This window comes from Ambystoma mexicanum, chromosome 2p (assembly GCF_040938575.1).
Source record: "Ambystoma mexicanum isolate Mex_15411 chromosome 2p, UKY_AmexF1_1, whole genome shotgun sequence".
NCBI classification, from domain to species: domain Eukaryota; kingdom Metazoa; phylum Chordata; class Amphibia; order Caudata; family Ambystomatidae; genus Ambystoma; species Ambystoma mexicanum.
In genome coordinates, this window is record NC_090923.1 from 1,186,903,054 (window position 1) to 1,186,915,865 (window position 12,812).

A 12,812-nucleotide genomic window follows, 5' to 3' on the forward strand; every position below is an offset into this window, starting at 1 on the left:
AGGTACAACACGCTCATGTAAATGAGAGGGGACATTTGTGATGCCTGTAAATGCCATGAATACTCAAGATTTCACAGGAGCTACCAGTAGAGTTCCTTTTACCGAAGAATTGCCAATCTCTATAGGAGAATGTGACATGTCTGTGTCATTGTTATATTCAAGGCAGACACCTGTCAATATATTAGGTCGAGATTTAATGACCAAGTTGAACATGACGATTTCGTTCACTGATAAAGGCAGAGTGTGTTCAACACCAGGAATGCATAATTTAAATGTGAGTGAATTTATTATGGCGTTTGCAGGACAAGTGGCCATACCAGAGTACCGTTAGAACCAGAGGTTTTTCAATATGGGTATGCATCATGTTGACATGGCTACCAGGTTTAGTGGGCAGAACTATGAGAATACCTGATGAATTTTTATTTAGGCCAAAGATACCTATGGATGAAAAGGAAGAGCAAGTCTTTCCTTTAGAATTACAAGCAGCCATAGTGCGAGGAGAAATGGCTTTGCTTGATGGAAATTATTATGACGGCAGACGATGGTGCACAGTGATTGCCATTGGAGAAGGTTACAGATTGACTGACGTCACTGATGAGGATATGTTTGGAGACCACCCGTCAGATGACGAAGTAATATTCGAGATGAGTATCACTTATTGGGTAAGAGCAATTAAACGTGAGGTTCCTCAGAAAATGATGATAGCACAGAAACGCCCTGAGTATTTCGATGTGGACATGACAAAAGTGCCAGTTTCATTATGGACAACAGGCCCCTATGAGGTATGCCTGTTGAAGGGGGTTAGAGAAGTGAAGATTAATTTGAAACCAGGAGCAATTTTACCTCGAGCACGACAGTATCCTAGGTCTCGAGAGGCAGATGAAGGTATTTTTAAGATGATATCTGCCATGATGGAACAGGGTCTCTTAGTGATGTCAGAGTCACAGTGTAATACTGCGATTTATCCTGTGAAAAAAGGGAAAGGCGGTTGTGGCGTTCAGTGCAAGACCTTCGCCCGATTAACCAGATTGTAGAAGCCAAGTTTCCTCTAGTTCCTAATCCTGCGACAATCTTATGTAATATCCCTGTTGAAGCACGATATTTTACTGTGATTGACTTGCAAAGTGTGTTTTTCTCAATCCCTTTGCATAAAGACTCACAGGATCTGACATAATTTACGTTCAGACAAACTCATCTGAAAGGTACTCGCCTGCCCCATGGGGTACTGTGAGTCTCTGTCGATTTTCAATAGAGTCCTGCAGATGGACTTAAGATATTGATTTGGAAAGTGTTGCGTTGCAGTACATGGATGACATATTGGTCTGAAGCACCTCAGAGGAAGAGTGCAGACGTGATTCAGTTGAGCTAATTATTATTCTTGCAGACAAAGGATATAAAGTAGACAAGGAGAAATTGCAGTATTGTCATGAAGAAGTACTGTACATAGGGCAGTTAATTTCGCATGAGGGAAAGAAAGTTACTCCTGAGATGGCTGAGGCTATTTTGAAAACAGTAAAGCCACTCACGATAAAGCACATGCAAAGATTTTTGCGACTGTGTAACTATGTAAGAGCATGGGTCTTTGATTACAGTTCATACATAAGGCTCTGACTGCAAGCTCTGAAGAAAGCACAGGCAAATCGGGAAAAAAATGTCTGGACCGAGGAAATTGAAGAAGGGTTTGATGAGTTGAAAAAGGCAATTTGCTCAGCTCCAGTTTTAGGGATTCCCAATTATGCTGAGGAATTCTTTTTGTTTTCGCACATGAATGGCACTGTCATGACAGCTGTACTCACGCAGAGAACCACGTTGGGGTACAAGCCCTTGTCATGTATCGACGATATCGACCCTTCTGGTCTGCCTGGTCGTTCAGTCAATAGACTTTATGCAGTCACCTTCAACATGGCCGACGTCATGTCCTGGAGCGGTCCAGTTGTCCGTGTGGACCTCATGCTCCCTTGAAAACAGTCACGCCCCTGCGCTTCTGTGCGTCTCAACGCTCTGCTTGCCTGCCTTTGGTCCGGCAAGTTGTGGTCTCATATTAGCCTTTTTCCCTTCGTAACCCTGGTTCTTTCCTTCCTGGTTACCCCTTTTTCCCAGTGCTCATTCTAAACCCTTTTACCCTGTATTCTTATCCTGGTTCCGTCCTGGACTCTTCCTGGAACAACTGAACGTACCCGAGCCTCGGCGTCTCCTCAACCGGGAGCCGCGAACCTCCGCGCCTCTCCGAAGTCCAGCAGACTGGATTCAGAAGACTCCAGAGCTTACCTTTACAAGGAAAAAGAAACCTGCGTACTCAAAGAAGAAAACCGCAAGAAGCAAACAGGTGAGTCACGAATCCGAGGACTCGGATTCTGACAGCCCCTGCATATTACAGTGGGATTCTAGACCCAGCATTGAGGGGTCATTTTCCCTGCGAACAATCTTTGGCAGCCGCCGCATTCAGCATTGAGAAGGCTGCCAGCATAGTAATAGGGTGTTCCATGATGTTATTTGTTGAACATGCTTTGTCTGCTATTTTGGAAAAACCTAAAGGCACGTTGACTTCTCAAAGGGCTTCTGCCTACGAGGTAGTCATATCGAATCCAGCGAGTAAGATAGTTCGATACAAAATAGTGAACCCTGTCATGTTTGTAGCAGAACCGCTGGCAGAGGACGAGCATGTGCATGATTGCTCAAGCTATGAGGAATTCTATGATGAACTCCTGAGGATGAAGGAACATGCATTGGCAGCTGGTGTCATGAACCGTCGTCTACGTCCTTTCTGGACCTCCTGGTCCCTGACTCGCAGGGGATTGCATGCAATTATCCTTCCAACATGGCCACCCAGAACGGAATGCTCCGGATCAGTCTATGCGTTCCATGCTGCTCATCCTACAAAAGAGACACGCCCCCGCGGCTCTGCGCCTCTCAACGCTACCGCTACCTGTAGTCGGACGTGCTTAGCCAGAGTTCGATCGGGGCTCTCGCTTGATTCCTTGTTCCCAGTTCCTTGAATCTCCTCCTGTTCCCTTCTCTCTCCAATCTCCTGGAAAACCTTCTGCGCTCGAGTCACGGTCCTCCATGCCTCCGAGCGTACCTTATTTACTTCCTGGAATTACCCTGGACTTTTTGAACGCGCCTGGAAACTGAACCGCTACTCTCACGCTGGATGCCGAAGATCGGCGTTCGGGTCTATACAAATCCCGGCCCGTAAAGAAGAAGAAATCCCAGAAGGTCGCAAGTACACAACAGAAACAGGTGAGAAGGGGAGAGACTTGTGACAGCTGGAGAGATTCTTTTTTATTGACGGTTCTTCTAGAATTTATCAAAATGATGGACAAAGATATACAGGTGCCGCTGTGGTGAAGCACATGGCCAATGGAAAGTTTGAAGCATTGATAAGTGCACGACTACCATCTTACTTTTCAGCACAGGCTGCAGAATTAGTGGTGCTGATTGTCATGCTCGAGAATCACCCAGACCAGGAAGTAACAGTGTACAGTGACTCCGCCTATGTGATGTCGACAGTGCACGCGCGGCTAGCACATTTGAAAAGGAGTGGCTACCTCTGAGCGGACGGCACTCCAGTGCAGCACACAGACTTATTGGACAGATTTATTAAAGCACTACAACTCCCAGTAGCCATTACAGTTGTTAAGTGCGCAGCACACACTAAAAGGGCAGACTTTATCTCACGTGGAAATCAAAAGGCAGATGAGGAAGCAAAACGAGTTGCATGTTCAGAAAACATTATGGAGTTTAATATGCCGGATGTGAATGAAAGCATGGTGGTGATGATGAGTGTGCCTGATTGTTATAATGATTTGTCTAGGACTCAATTTATAGAGATTCAAGGGGAAGCGTCTCCAGATGAGAAAGACCTGTGGACACAGAGGGGATTCTCTTTGAAACCTTCCGAAGCATTGTGGCGACAAGACAGCACTGGTAAACCGGTGTGCCTGTAGCCTTAATGAGGGTGGTGTTAGAGCAGCTACACTACCCTGCCCAGGTAATTAGAGAGAGCCTCGCCGCAACAATGGCAGAGGAGTGGTTTGTGCCAGATTTGGTAGAACACGTTGCAATTTATGTAGTAAACTGTATCGTATGTCGAAGGTTTACTGCTAGGCACACATTGCGCACAATTAGAGGAGTTATTCTGAGACCTAATGGTCCCTTTCAGCATTTGCATATCAACTATGTTGACATGCTGCAAGTATGCAATGGATACAGATATATGATTGTAGTGGTAGGTCCCTTTTCGGGATGTATTGCGGCTGGTCCATGTACACACCCAGACTCCACCTTTGCAGCAAAGTTTTTAGTATGAGAAGTGTTTCCTAGATGGGGCATATGTGAAGTATTCAGATCAGATAATGGCCCTCATTTTATTAATGAAGTCTTTGAACAGATAGGTTTGTTGCTTAGTATAAAGCACAGTTTTTCATCGGCTTATCACCTGCAAGTGAACGGGATCTGTGAGATACTCAACAGCTTGCTTAAAGAAAGAATAGCCAAATTGAAGCTTACCTTGAAGAAAGGATGGCTGCATTGTCTACCACTGGCATTGTATGCGTTGAGAAATCAACCAGGTTCAGACCACCATCTTACCCCCCATGAAATAGTAACAGGGAGGCGAATGAGGACACCTCTCACACCTCCATCTAGAACTAGAAGTGATGCCCAGAGAACAGAAGAATTGTTAGGAAAGGAGTTACATGATTACTTAATATGCATGACCTCAAGTATCTCTGTCATTTCAGATCAGCTCAAGCGGAAGGGGTGTGGGGCTACTCAGAACACAGAAGGAGATGTTACAGCAACCAGAGTTAAAGAACTATGTCTACCCAAATTTTTCCCCAGTGATTCGATCTTTATATGTAACTTTATCAGGAAGTGGCATGCGCCGCGTTTCAATGGGCCATTTGTAGTGGAAGACGTGACACTGTCTGCAGTTAAAGTACAAGGCAGACATGCTAGGATATTTCTTGGAGACCTGAAAATCTATGCTGGAGAACCCCTTCCACGCCATCCCTGTCGGAAGCAAGCATCAGGGAGGAACCACAGCACGTTCAGAGTAGGTCTATGACGAGGAAGAAGGAAGCAGAAGCTGTTGAATAAACAGACAAAGAGTATATTGGACTGTGACTTGTTTCGGGACACTCTTTTCAGTTACTAAAAAAAGGAGTTAGTTGACATTGGACTGAGACACATTTACGTCTTGATCCAGAAGGAGAGCATGCCAGATTTGGAGCTCCTTTTTGACGACTGGAAGAGGGAACAGTTGCCCGATTTCTTTCTCAGTGAGTTTCTTTTCGGAGGTGCCCATTGTGGTCCCTAATGACAACATTTCACCGATCATTTTTGCTGTTTTTTTTGTTCATTTTGCGCGCATACCCTTCGCTTGTGGGGAGAACTACTAGAGTTCATCTGTTCCTGCAAGATCCTAAGTCTGGTCCGATCGTGAGGAGATTGCTTGCAGCTATAATAGAGCAAGTTCTTCAGCTTCCTGAGTACAATGGGGAAAACAGAAATGCCCCTATCGGATGATAATGCGCATAGACTGGTTGGCTTGGTGTTCTATTATTTGATTGAGGAGTGCCCGCATCTTATTGGGAGACAAACTGATGTCCGCACGTTCCTGAGGGATCCGAGGAATAATGTAGCACTTAATGAAATGCTGAGAGACATAATAATACAGGTGAACCTTTACTCTAAGAGAACACTGAGAACTAAATGAGACTTTTGAGGAAAAGGATCCAAAAGTCCACTGGTTAAAGGACTTTGTTTCATGTTGGAGGAGAATCTTCATGTTGTCTGGTGAAAGGACAGTTCGTTATCTTCATTGGGAACTTTTGTTCATCGTCGTGTAGTCAGCCAGACGAAGTTGATCTAGGAAACTTGTGGAGCAGATTTAGCAGCTTCCAGAGTATTGCATGGTCTTGCCCGATTAAAATCAGTTTTTCCTTCCTTAAAAAAGAGTGAGAATGATGGGTAGCATCAATAGCAACATCATTATGACAGATCCTTAGAGATGACCACGATGTGCAACAAGCTATTGTTGTAAATGGACATACTTGTACGTAATTTACATCTGCATTTTGTTCATAGTGATATTGCTCTCACTTACAGTACGCACTGCATACTATGTAGAGCCAAACAGAGCAAGGATTCTTGAGTATCATCCTATACAGAAGGAGGGTACAGATGTGGCAACTATTAAGCAACCAAGACCCTATGTAATCATTCCTATTCTAGACAGTGGTATAAAGTTGCCTGGTGCGATGACAAATCTCACCAGACATCTTTCCTTAGAGAAAAGTGTTATAGGAATTGTCCTCGAGCATCAGAGGCAGGCTTGAAAGGAGAGACAAAGGAAGAGATTCTCTAGGACTGCACCTACACAGGTAGCACATGTAAAAACACCCAGCGTACTGACAAATGTTTCTATGATTGGTCCAGTAACAAAGAACTATGCTGACATATTGTATGAGATGATTATAGACGGCCATGAGAAAAGAACGAGACCAAAGAGAAGTGCTAGGGAGGATGATCATGAGTTAAATGATTACCTGGATAGAAGAGCACACTTGGTGAATAACATATGGTATCAGCAGAAGTGGGAAGAAGAACCTCAAAGGAGGAATTCTTTGTATGTGCACTCCTGCCTTATAGCACAGGGAAGTCTAAAATCTTCAAAGCTATTGAAATAGATGTCCTGACTGCACACTGTATATCACACACCTAGCATTCTGTCTCACAAGAGGCCAGTTCATCGGTCGAACAGCCTATATCAAATGGGCAACTGAATGAACAGATCCCGACTAAGACGGCTATGTCCAAGATACAAAGACAAGGCTAAGAGCTCACACCAAGCATCACGTGATCACATACGAAAAACCTGGAGTGAAAGGAGCTGAAATCAAAAGGGAAGTAAACAAAAGACTGGAAAGTCTAGGGACATCTGCATAAGACATTCGTAGATGGAAAAACAGAGGCCAGATGCAGATTTGGGGATCAGTGTTATCACCAGATGGTTGGGAAGAAGATGTGGTGATCTGCAGAGACTTGGTAATAATGGGTCATTACCAGCCAACTATTGAGAATACACAAATGCTGTGTAAGCCTTTATGGTTGAAACTTGCTAAGCTACTGACCTGGGTCAAAGATAGAGGAGGACCCTTGCAGATAATGCCTTTGGAGAATGCAAAGCTGTGCTTTGGAAATAATGGCACAAGAAAAGTTGTAGAGAAGCAGAACTGTGGTCGAGTCTTTGAGGCACAAGGAATGAACATTGGGACAGCAGTGATCATGGATCACTATTGGGCTTGTGGATCCAGAGCATATATGAAGTTACCCAAGGATTGGGGAGGACGATGCACATTAGTGAATGTTCATGTTCCAGCATTGGTGTTTCCTAAAAGTGACTTAAGTCTTGACAGTTTACCATAAGCAGACGCTCACCTGAGGAAGAGGAGATCTGTGGAGCTGATTAATCGAATGAAGAGGGAGAATTATTTCTCAACCAAGTCAATGGGTCTCATTAGTAATGCAGGCACGGGTGCCGCTGGTATTCATTTGTTTCCGGTGCCCAGAAATGGGCAATTATCGGGTCATTACAGCCTTTCCAGACCCGGTATTTGCCCATTCCTGGTCGCGGAAATAATTCTTCCTCATTTCCATTTGAGCCCCATAGGGCTCAATGGGAATGGGGAGGTCAGATGCACCGGCACCGTTTATAACGGTGCCGGTGCATCTGTCATGCTGGGCTCGTGGGTGCCTTTCATTCCGGCAGGTCAGACTTTCGAGTGGGTTACTTCCTTTTGCTGGACCAATCTGATACTCTGTACCACTGGCTCCACAGTTATCAGCAATTTAAAAGCTCATCACTGGTTTGCTTTCTTTCGCATCTCATCAGCATGTGCACAACCTTCCATTGTAAGATAGACTGTTGCAGCTTCAATCTTTCCTTGACATAAACCGGCCTTTCATGTCTTTCACAAACTCACCGGTTCTGCGTGTTCCTTTCTCGTCTCTGCAGCTTCGATTCACGAGTCAAGGTTAATACCACAGGCTTGGCCTCTTCCCCAACTCTGGCGTTCACTCGGGAGGGTTGCAGGCCTCCTTGAAACACAATGCAGGCTTCTTCTTGTCTGCGATTTGGCTTTCTCCACATCTCCTTCATGGCTTCCCGGAGGCAACAACCTTGTGCATGGTACTTCGGAGTTCAAAAAAAGTTCACAATAGGTCTCCCTCGGTCATACTCGGACCTCTCAATGCATCAATAGTTCACGTAGGTGTCCCTCAGCTGGATTCTGACCTTTCAACCAAAAAGTACCTGATTCAATGTAGATCTCCCTCTGACCTCGCAATCACAGCACTTGCAGGGGTTCCCTTCCCCAAGCTTTATCCACATTCGTTAGGGGTTCCCTTCCCTAACTTATTGTTATGCTCACCTCGTATCCACAGGGACGCCACCCAGCCAGGTTACTCGCTGGTATGCTTCTCAGCTTTGCCCTGATGTGGTCTGCGGGGAAGGTTCTGCCTGAAAATACAGGAGGACTGTGTTCAAGACTGACCGACTGGCGTAAGTATCCTCCCTCCACCCCCGTATGCTTTCAGTCCCTCTGGCGCCCTCTCCTCACCTTGTGGTAGAATTAGGCGTGCCCTCCGTCCTGCCTTCTTTGCAGGGGCGCGTTGTCTTTCATGGGCGAGTGCGGTCCAGTTACTTCACTGACGCCGGCCCGTTTGATATTGTTCAGGTAGGTCTTATTGCTGTTCTTTAGTTTTGTTGCTATCCTGCATGCCTTTCTTTGTTTAAAATGTCTCTTTTTTCTCCCTTAGGCATGCAGAGCTTCAGCGTGGCGAACTGGCTTGGTTGAGCCCCGCTGGTAAATGATGGCGCATTAAGAGCACTATGATGCGGTAAGTAAGCGCTATGCGCAGCGCTGCAAAGTTTTGCCTTTGCTAACCTGTGTTTTCCTTCCTTGTAGTCGCAGTGTTCTTCAGTGCGAGTGGAATGTCCGGAGTGGTGCCAGCTGAGAGGCGACCAGCCAGGTAAGCCTTTTGAGCAGTTCGTAATTTGTAAATGTCTCTACAGCTTTCTTTAATGTTGCCTCTATCTTCCTCTTTCAGGTCGTTCTGTCCGGGAGGCGTGCAGATTCGAGGAAGCTGTTCTCAGTAGCTGCAAGTGTTTAAAGATGAAGACTGCAGGTAAGATGCCGCTGCTAATGATGTTCCTTTTTTCTCCTTGCAGGTTCTGCTTCTCCGAGGTTCGAGGGAATAGCTGGACACGGTGAGCATCACGTTGCAAGCTGCAAAGTAACACGAAGCATGTTCTGCAGTCAGGGTGTGGTTTATATAGCCCAGGTAAAGTAGTACCAGGGAAAGTAGTTCCAGGCCTGCCACACCCAAAACACTAGACCGCATAGCTTGGTTCTTAGGGAACCAAGCTATGTGGATGCCTCCATGTTAGCTGACAATACAATAAAGTAGTTCCCAAGCACATTGTTGCTCATGGTGTATGAGCCTGGCGCCTTAGGCGCCAGGACTGGGCCCATGAGGGCTTTTGAAGAGGATGCCAGGCTCTAGAGGCCCGAGTCCTGACTCCACCTGGCCAATGGGTTTGCCAGAGGGGGTTTCGGGCGAGGGTCGTGACACTTATTTCACGTTTCCGGTCTCCCTCAGCCAGGCTCGACCTTTCACTGATGTTGAAGACTTTCAAATGTGCAAGGCTTTTACTTTAGCCCTCTGCAGGGGCACTTTGAATTTCACTTCAACTCCCCCTTTATGTTATTTGCCCCAGTGTCTCTTGGTCTTGGTAGTTCCATACCACAAGCACAAAAGATCAAGGAAATCTTTCTCTTCAAGCATTTACCTTTTCACTTCCCCTTTTGCCGGGGTTAATCTTGACCATTATGCATTTCAGAATTTGTTCACTTTGCCCCTTTATAACAAGACATCACACATTTTGCTGAGAATTTCGAGTGGGCTACTTCCTTTCGCTGGACCACTCCACTACTCACTGGCTTCACAGCTATCAGCAATTTAAAAGTTCATCCCTGGTTTGCTTTCTATCGCATCTCATCAGGATGTTCGCAACCTTCAATTCTGAGATACACAAACACTTTCTTTCACTAACTCACCAGTTGTGCGTGTACCTTTCTTATTTATTCATTTTTATTTATTTTTATTTTTGTAACGGGCCACATGCCCATGGGCCTCAGGGCGCACACAAAGGCAGAAGAGGAAAGAGGAATCATAAGCAGGTTATTCCAGGTTAAAGAGATGAGTTTTTATGGCCCGTTTAAACACAGTGTAGCTTTGGATCTGCCGTATCCGAGCTGGTAGTGCATTCCAAAGAAGGGGACCCTGTGCATCAAGGGTGGTACCTCCAAATCTAGCTGTCCTGAATCTGGGGTATTTGAGGACGACCGAAGTAGATGAGCGAAGGTTCCTCTCATTTGACTTGATACTGATGCGTGCAGACAGATATATAGGACTGCTAAGGCTCAGGCATTTGTGCGTCGTAGTTAACACCTTGTGTGTTATACGATGTTTTACCGGTAACCAATTAAGTTTTTTCTTGAAGGTGGAGATGTGGGTGCAACGAGATTGGTTGAAAATAGTGCGCACAGCGTTATTCTGGGCCACCTGCAGAGATTGAATGTTGGTAACTGTGGTACCAGATAGAAGACTATTACAGTAGTCTAATCTAGAATTAATCAGTGCCGTGGACAGAAGAGAAACGTTTTTTTCAGTGATAAATGGGCGAATATATCCTATTCGCTTGTTGATCAGTCCGCAGCTAGACTTGATGTTAGAGACGTGGGACTTCATGGATAGCTCTTCATCAAGGACAACTCCTAGGGTCTTAACTTTCTTTTGGCCAGTGATGATATTATCCGCAATAGGGAAGCTGGCATAGTTAGGATCAAGTTTAGTCCGGGTGCTTTTAGAAGACACTATTAGGAGCTCAGTCTTTTTATCATTCAAAGCCATGGAATTACAGGCCATCCAGTCCCGTATAGCTTTGCATATGTTATTGATGATTCCGACATCATTACTATATGAGCCACTCAGTTGTATGACTACCCGAGTGTCATCTGCGTAGTTTGTGTATTGCACTCCTAGTTTACTTAAGAGGTCGAGAAGAGGGAGGATATACAGGTTAAAAAGCAGAGGGGACAGACAGGAACTCTGTGGAACTCCACATGTCTGAGAGATAGGGGAGGATTGATTGTTGCCTACACATACCCTTACCATTCTTGGACCTAGAAAGGAGGCTATCCATCTAGATGCTGTTGGATAGTTGGCGACCTCTCCGAGCCTTGACACCAGTAAGCTGTGATCAACCAGGTCAAAGGCTGCGGAGAGGTCCAGTAGCATAAGCAGTGCAGGTTGGTTTTTATCTACTATGCCAGCCAAGGTGGATTTAAGATCGAGCATGGGCGTCTCAGTCCCATGACGAGCTCTGTACCCCAACTGTCGGGTGCCGAGAATTTTATGTTTCTCGACATGAGCCTGTAATTGCAGGTATGCAAGTTTGTCTATTATCTTGAGGATAAAAGGCACATTTGTTATGGGCCTGTAGTTATCATTGTTGGTGGGATCCAGGTTTTCTTTCTTTAATAAAGGTGTAATCCATGCAGATTTTTACAGGTCCTTTACCAGACCCTCGTCAAAGGACAAGTTTATCAGCTTGGTAATCCACGGGACTAAGGTGTCATTGGACTCCTTAAGGATGCTTGTAGGACAGTCATCGGCAGGACAAGAATTGGCCTTAAGATCTTGTATAACTTTAGAGACTTCCTTTTCAGTATAGTGAGTAAATGAAAATTGAGGGATAGTACTATCCACTTTGTTAGGAGAGATTGTTTCAGTAGGAGTTTGCACCGGTACTACATTACCGAGGGCCTTCTTGATTTTTTCTTTGTGTGAATCACTCTTAGATAAAAATGCATCATGAATGCCCTGACACCAATTATCATCTTTGATGATGTTATTAGAAGGTGGAGGCTGATCTTGAAATTCTGCTTGGATATTAAATAGCTCACCAGCATTGGATTGTGCGTTCACAATTCTTTCATTATAGTGTTTGGCTTTGGGCTCAATGATAAGTTTTTTATAGGTTAGTATGGATTTTTTATAGTCAGTTAAGGTGTTGTCATTTGGATCCTTCACTCCAGGCTCTTTCCATGGCTCTTTTTTATTTGTCTAAAGTCAAGAATGACGTCAGAGAACCAAGTATTCTTTATGGTTTCGGTCTTTATGGCATTCATTTTCATGGGGGCAAGGTCATTGACTGCTTCTTTAATATTGAGTAAGAGATGGTTGACTAGTTCAGATGAGTCAACAAAATTAGCTAAGGGTTGAAGCTTGGATGACAGCAGCGTGGCTAGTTTAGGGGCTGTTAGGTTTTTAAGGTTGCTGGTCATCTTTTGTATTCGCGGGTAGGTGTTAAGTTTGGGAGGGGAAGTGGGTAATGTGATCTTGGCCTGAATGAGGGAGTGGTCTGACCAAATGCATGGCGTGACCAAAATATCAGAGATGCTAGTATTTTGTGATATGAGCCAGTCAAAGGTGTGCCAACTATTTTGCGTAGGAGTGTTTATCCATTGAGTAAGACCAAAAGAGGTAATGGTGTCCATAAGGTTGGTGCCCACTTTGTCTTGTTGGTCGTTGCCCCAGTGGTTGTAATCGCCCATGACAATAACAGGACACTTGGTGGCGCAGATTTGAGCCAACAGATCACCAAGCTGCTCTTCGAAGAGAGGCATGTCTCTGGGTGGACGATAAATCGTGAGTGTGTTGAGAGTTGTGTGTGGGGAAGT